General features: G+C 37.3%; 1 pseudogene; it reads left to right on the top strand.

Annotated features, from left to right (window-relative positions):
• Positions 1-331: 331 nt before the first annotated feature.
• Positions 332-1,601, top strand: LOC114082307 (hsc70-interacting protein-like; annotated as a pseudogene).
• Positions 1,602-7,128: the final 5,527 nt, after the last annotated feature.

The following is a 7,128-nucleotide window of genomic DNA, read 5'->3' as shown; positions in this document are numbered from 1 at the left end:
CTGAAGAGCTAAGACAAAGAAGCTGGGATTGGGAAGGAATATGGGGATTGGGGGTCCTGGAAGCATTATGTCCCCATTCATCACACTTTCCTTTTAGAAGTTCATGTGAGCTCTGCCAACCATGTGCATCAAATCTATTGGAATTGGTTTGCTACTTGTGGCTTTGTTTTATTTTTCTTTTATTTCATTTTATATTTATGAAATTTATCCATAGTTGACTGATCAAATCATTTTATTGCAATCCACCCTATGTATGTGTACACCATTTTTTAAAATTCAGTTTACGGCCTGGAAACAGGCAGCAGCCTCCTCTGCCTATCTTTCCCTGACCATGGACCCCCAGAAAGTGAGCGAGCTTTGGGCCTTTGGGCCATCATGAAAATGTGTAAGCAGGATCCAAGCGTCCTGCACACCAAGAAGATGCACTTCCTGAGAGAGTAGGTGGAGAGCATGGGGGGTAAAGTACCACCTGCTACTCATAAACCTAAATCAGAAGAAAATACCAAGGGGAAAAAAAAAACAGATAGCAAAAAGATGGAAGAAAACATTAAGAGAGATGAGCCATCAAATGAGGAAAGTGATCTAGAAATTGATAATGAAGGTGTAATTGAACCATACAGTGATGCCCCTCAAGAAATGGGAGATGAAAATTCAGAGATAACTGAGGAGATGTTGAATCAAGCAAATGAAAAGAAAGGGGCTACCATTGAAGCCCTGAATGATGGTGAACTACAGAAAGCTATTGACTTGTTCACAGATGCTATCAAGTTAAATCCTCGCTTGGCCATTCTATATGCCAAGAGAGCCATGTTTTCATCAAATTACAGAAGCCAAATGCTACAGAAGCCAAATTACAGAAGCCAAATGACTTGTTCACAGATGCTATCAAGTTAAATCTTCGCTTGGCCATTCTATATGCCAAGAAAGCCAGTGTCTTCAACAAATTAAAAAAGCCAAATGACTGTGACAGAGCCATTGAAATAAATCCTGATTCAGCTCAGCCTTACAAGTGTCAAGGGAAAGCCTACAAACTTTTGGGCCACTGGGAAGAAGCAGCCCATGATCTTGCTCTTGCCTGTAAACTGGATTATGATGATGATGCTAGTGCAATGATGAAAGAAGTTCAACCACGGGCACAGAAAATTGCTGAACATCGGAGAAAATATGAGCGAAAACGTAAAGAGTGAGAGATCAAAGAAAGAATAGAAAGAGTTAAGAAGGCTTGAGAAGAACATGAGAGAGCCCAGAGGCAGGAAGAAGTCAGATGACAAGCAGGAACTCAGTTTGGCTCTTTTCCAAGTGCCTTTCCTGGAGGAATGCCTGGTAATTTTCCTGGAGGAATGCCTGGAATGGGATGGGGCATGCCTGGAATGGCAGGAATGCCTGGGATCAATGAAATTCTTAGTGATCCAGAGGTTCTTGCAGCCATGCAGGATCCAGAAGTTATGGTGACCTTCCAGGATATGGCCCAGAACCCAGAAAATATGTCAAAATATCAAAGCAACCCAAAGGTTATGAATCTCATCAGTAAATTGTCAGCCAAATTTGGAGGTCAAGCATAATGCCCACCTGACAAAACCCTTACTGAAGGAAAAGCAACCTAGATCACTTAAAGGCTGTCGCAATAATACAAACCACCATACCTCTGACCTCATCAGGAGAGCTGGGGTGCTTTGAAGATAATCCCTATCCCTCTACAGCAAATTCAGTTGAAGCATTTTACAATGGTTTGCCATTAGGGTGTTCATTCAGATAATGTTTTCCTACTAAGAATTACAAACTTAAAACACTTTTTAAACCTTAAAAATATTTAAAATTCAAGGAGGTATTATTTCCTACATTTTTATTTACTGATCATTTTGGATTTTTTTCTTTGATATTGGGCAAGGCAGATACCAAATATGGAAAATACATAGCTGTAACCTGAGTGAAATGAAGACTTACTAGTGGGAAGTAAATAAATCTCATTTATATAGATAAAAGTTTCAGTTGAATATATGATTACTGAGACTGAGGCATTTTAATTTGCCTTTAAAATATTTTTAAATGATTTATTTCAATAAAACTATTGGACCACCAGTATTTCACACTAACCTGGGTAGTGGAAGTACTTGGTAAGGCAGCAGCAGTCTTACTATTTCATATGACATGCGCTCTTATGCAGGTTGCATTTAAAACTTACACTGTACTGAAGAGGTGATTTTTTTTTGTTATGCTGCAGTGGAGTTGGATTACTTAGCTCTGTTGTTTTTCAATATATCAAATAAATGTTTCATATTATTTCTACAAAAAAAAATTCAGTTTACATTCATTGTTGGGAGCTTGAGTTGAATGTGCATAACTTACACAGAAGATGAGAGCCTCCCAGGTGAAATAGAGAGCTGAGGCTGAATTGTTTGTAATGAGAATTTTCAGTAAGAGATTCAGCATTGGATATTATATTTAATGTTTTATTTTTCATAAAATCTTCACACATTATGTGTGCTTCATACTATGCCTCACAGTCAAATTAGAAGTTTCCATTATAAATGCTGTTTATGGCACAGCAGTTATCTCAAAAGACGATATAAATCAGACATTGTTGATAAATTCTACCAATTTAGGCCTCTTAAATAATCTTTAGGCCTTGAAATCTTCCATTCCCTAAGATTCAAGAGGAAGGGCTACTCTGAAGGAATAGTTGGCAATTATGTGTCCATACACTAGAGCCCCAGATGAAACAACCTCAATATTCAAACTGCTGAGATTTCAAGACTGTAGTTTGTGCAGACTGAGTGGTAGGTTCAATATGACACCTTAGTTTTATTTGAGAATATATTCTTTATTTATTTTTTATTTTTGGTTGTTCAAAACATTACATAGTTCTTGATATATCATATTTCACACTTTGATTCAAGTGGGTTATGAACTCCCATTTTTACCCCATATACAGATTGCAGAATCACATCAGTTACACATCCATTGATTTACATATTGCCATACTAGTGTCTGTTGTATTCTGCTGCCTTTCCTATCCACTACTATCCCTCCTCCCCTCCCCTCCCCTCCCCTCCCCTCTTCTCTCTCTACCCCCTCTACTGTCATTCATTTATCCCCCTTGTATTATTTTTCCCTTTCCCCTCACTTCCTCTTGTATGTACTTTTGTATAACCCTGAGGGTCTCCTTCCATTTCCATGCAATTTTCCTTCTCTCTCCCTTTCCCTCCCACCTCTCATGCCTGTTTAATGTTAATCTTCTTCTCATGCTCTTCATCCCTACTCTGTTCTTGGTTACTCTCCTTATATCAAACAAGACATTTGACATTTGTTTTTTGGGGATTGGCTAGCTTCACTTAGCATAATCTGCTCTAATGCCATCCATTTCCCTGCAAATTCTATGATTTTGTCATTTTTTAATGCAGAGTAATACTCCATTGTGTATAAATGCCACATTTTTTTTTTATCCATTCGTCTATTGAAGGGCATCTGGGTTGGTTCCACAGTCTTGCTATTGTGAATTGAGCTGCTATGAACATCGATGTAGCAGTGTCCCTGTAGCATGCTCTTTTTAGGTCTTTAGGGAATAGATCAAGAAGGGGAATAGCTGGGTCAAATGGTGGCTCCATTCCCAGCTTTCCAAGAAATCTCCATACTGCTTTCCAAATTGGCTGCACCAATTTGCAGTCCCACCAGCAATGTACAAGTGTACCCTTTTCCCCACATCCTCGCCAGCACTTGTTGTTGTTTGACTTCATAATGGCTGCCAATCTTACTGGAGTGAGATGGTATCTTAGGGTGGTTTTGATTTTCATTTCTCTGAGTGCTAGAGATGGTGAGCATTTTTTCATGTACTTGTTGATTGATTGTATGTCCTCCTCTGAGAAGTGTCTGTTCAGGTCCTTGGTCCGTTTGTTGATTGGGTTGTTTGTTATCTTATTGTCTAATTTTTGGAGTTCTTTGTATACTCTGGATATTAGGGCTCTATCTGAAGTGTGAGGAGTAAAGATTTGTTCCCAGGATGTAGGTTCTCTATTTACCTCTCTTATTGTTTCTTTAGCTGAGAAAAAAAAACTTTTTAGTTTGAGTAAGTCCCATTTGTTGATTCTAGTTATTAACTTTTGTGCTATGGGTGTCCTATTGAGGAATTTGGAGCCCGACCCCACAGTATGTAGATCATAGCCAACTTTTTCTTCTATCAGACGGCGTGTCTCTGATTTGATATCAAGCTCCTTGATCCATTTTGAATTAACTTTTGTGCATGGCGAGAGAAAGGGATTCAGTTTCATTTTGTTGCATATGGATTTCCAGTTTTCCCAGAACCATTTGTTGAAGATGCTATCCTTCCTCCATTGCATGCTTTTAGCCCCTTTATCAAATATAAGATAGTTGTAGTTTTGTGGATTGGTTTCTGTGTCCTCTATTCTGTACCATTGGTCCACCCGCCTGTTTTGGTACCAGTACCATGCTGTTTTTGTTACTATTGCTCTGTAGTATAGTTTGAAGTCTGGTATCGCTATACCGCCTGATTCACACTTCCTGCTTAGCATTGTTTTTGCTATTCTGGGTCTTTTATTTTTCCATATGAATTTCATGATTGCTTTATCCATTTCTACAAGAAATGCCGTTGGGATTTTGATTGGCATTGCATTAAACCTATAGAGAACTTTTGGTAATATCACCATTTTGATGATGTTAGTTCTGCCTATCCATGAACAGGGTATATTTTTCCATCTTCTAAGATCTTCTTCTATTTCTCTCTTTAGGGTTCTGTAGTTTTCATTGTATAAGTCTTTCACCTCTTTTGTTAGGTTGATTCCCAAGTATTTTATTTTTTTTGAAGATATTGTGAATGGAGTGGTTGTCCTCATTTCCATTTCAGAGGATTTGTCGCTGATATACAGGAATGCCTTTGATTTATGTGTGTTGATTTTATATCCTGCCACTTTGCTGAATTCATTTATTAGCTCTAGTAGTTTCTTTGTAGAGCCTTTTGGGTCTGCTAGGTATAGAATCATATCATCTGCAAATAGTGATAATTTAAGTTCTTCTTTTCCTATTTTGATGCCTTTAATTTCTTTTGTCTGTCTAATTGCTCTGGCCAGCGTTTTGAGAACTATGTTGAACAGAAGTGGTGAAAGAGGGCATCCCTGTCTTGTTCCAGATTTTAGAGGGAATCCCTTCAATTTTTCTCCATTCAGAATGATGCTAGCCTGAGGCTTAGCATAGATTGCTTTTACAATATTGAGGTATGTTCCTGTTATCCCTAGTTTTTCTAGAGTTTTGAACATAAAGGGATGCTATACTTTGTCGAATGCTTTTTCCGCATCTATCGAGATGATCATATGGTTCTTATTTTTAAGTCTATTGATGTGGTGAATAACATTTATTGATTTCCGTATATTGAACCAGCCTTGCATCCCAGGGATGAATCCTACTTGATCATGGTGCACAATTTTTTTGATATGTTTTTGTATCCGATTCGCCAGAATTTTATTGAGGATTTTTGCATCTAGGTTCATTAGAGATATTGGTATGAAGTTTTCTTTCTTTGAAGTGTCTTTGTCTGGTTTAGGTATCAGGGTGATGTTGGCCTCATAGAATGAATTTGGAAGTTCTCCCTCTTTTTCTATTTCCTGAAGTAGCTTGAAAAGTATTGGTATTAGTTCCTCTTTAAAGGTTTTGTAAAATTCTGCTGTATACCCATCCGGTCCTGGGCTTTTCTTAGTTGGTAGTCTTTTGATGTTTTCTTCTATTTCCTCAATTGATATTGGTCTGTTTAGGTTGTCTATATCCTCCTGACTCAATCTGGGCAGATCATATGACTTAAGAAATCTATCTATGCCTTCACTATCTTCTAATTTATTGGAGTATAAGGATTCAAAATAATTTTTGATTATCTTCTGTATTTCTGAAGTGTCTGTTGTGATATTGCCTTTTTCATCCCGTATGCTAGTAATTTGAGTTCTCTCTCTTCTTCTCTTCGCTAGCATGGCTAAGGGTCTGTCGATTTTGTTTATTTTTTCAAAGAACCAACTTTTAGTTTTGTCAATTTTTTTCAATTGTTTCTTTTGTTTCGACTTCATTAATTTCGGCTCTGATTTTCATTATTTCTTGCCTTCTACTTCTTTTGCTGTTGTTTTGCTCTTCTTTTTCTAGGATTTTGAGATGAAGTATGAGATCATTTATTTGTTGGTTTTTTCTTTTTTTAAGGAATGAACTCCAAGCAATGAATTTTCCTCTTAGAACTGCTTTCAATGTGTCCCAAAGATTCCGATATGTTGTGTCTGTGTTTTCATTAATCTCTAAGAATTTTTTAATTTCCTCCTTGATGTCTTCTATAACCCATTGATCATTCAGTAACCTATTGTTCATTCTCCAAGTGATGTATGCTTTTTCCTTCCTTCTTTTATCGTTGATTTTCAGTTCCATTCCATTATGATCAGACAGGATGCATGGTATTATCTCTACTCCTTTATATTGTCTAAGAGTTGCCCTGTGACATAATATATGATCTATTTTTGAGAAGGATCCATGTGCTGCTGAGAAAAAAGTGTAACTGCTTGATGTTGCGTGGTATATTCTATATATGTCAATTAAGTCTAGGTTATTAATTGTGTTATTGAGTTCTATAGTTTCCTTATTCAACTTTTGTTTGGAAGATCTGTCCAGTGGCGAGAGAGGTGTGTTGAAGTCTCCCATGATTATTGTATGGTGGTCTATTAGACTCTTGAACTTGAGAAGAGTTTGTTTGATGAACATAGCTGCACCATTGTTTGGGGCATATATATTTATGATTGTTATGTCTTGTTGGTGTATGGTTCCCTTGAGCAGTATGTAGTGTCCCTCTTTATCCCTTTTGATTAACTTTGGCTTAAAATCTATTTTATTTGATATGAGTATGGACACTCCTGCTTGTTTCCGAAGTCCATATGAGTGATATGATTTTTCCCAACCTTTCACCTTCAGCCTATGTATGTCTTTTCCTATCAAATGCGTCTCCTGTAGGCAGCATATTGTTGGGTCTTGTTTTGAGATCCATTCTACTAGCCTGTGTCTCTTAATTGGTGAGTTTAAGCCATTAACATTTAGGGTTATTATTGAGATATGGGTTGTTCTTCCAGCCATATTTTTTTATTTCTGTTACTAAAC

The sequence above is a fragment of the Marmota flaviventris genome, chromosome 3 (assembly GCF_047511675.1).
Source record: "Marmota flaviventris isolate mMarFla1 chromosome 3, mMarFla1.hap1, whole genome shotgun sequence".
Taxonomy (NCBI): Eukaryota; Metazoa; Chordata; class Mammalia; order Rodentia; family Sciuridae; genus Marmota; species Marmota flaviventris.
Note: the sequence above shows the minus strand (reverse complement) of the source record. Positions and strands in the feature narration are given on the sequence as shown.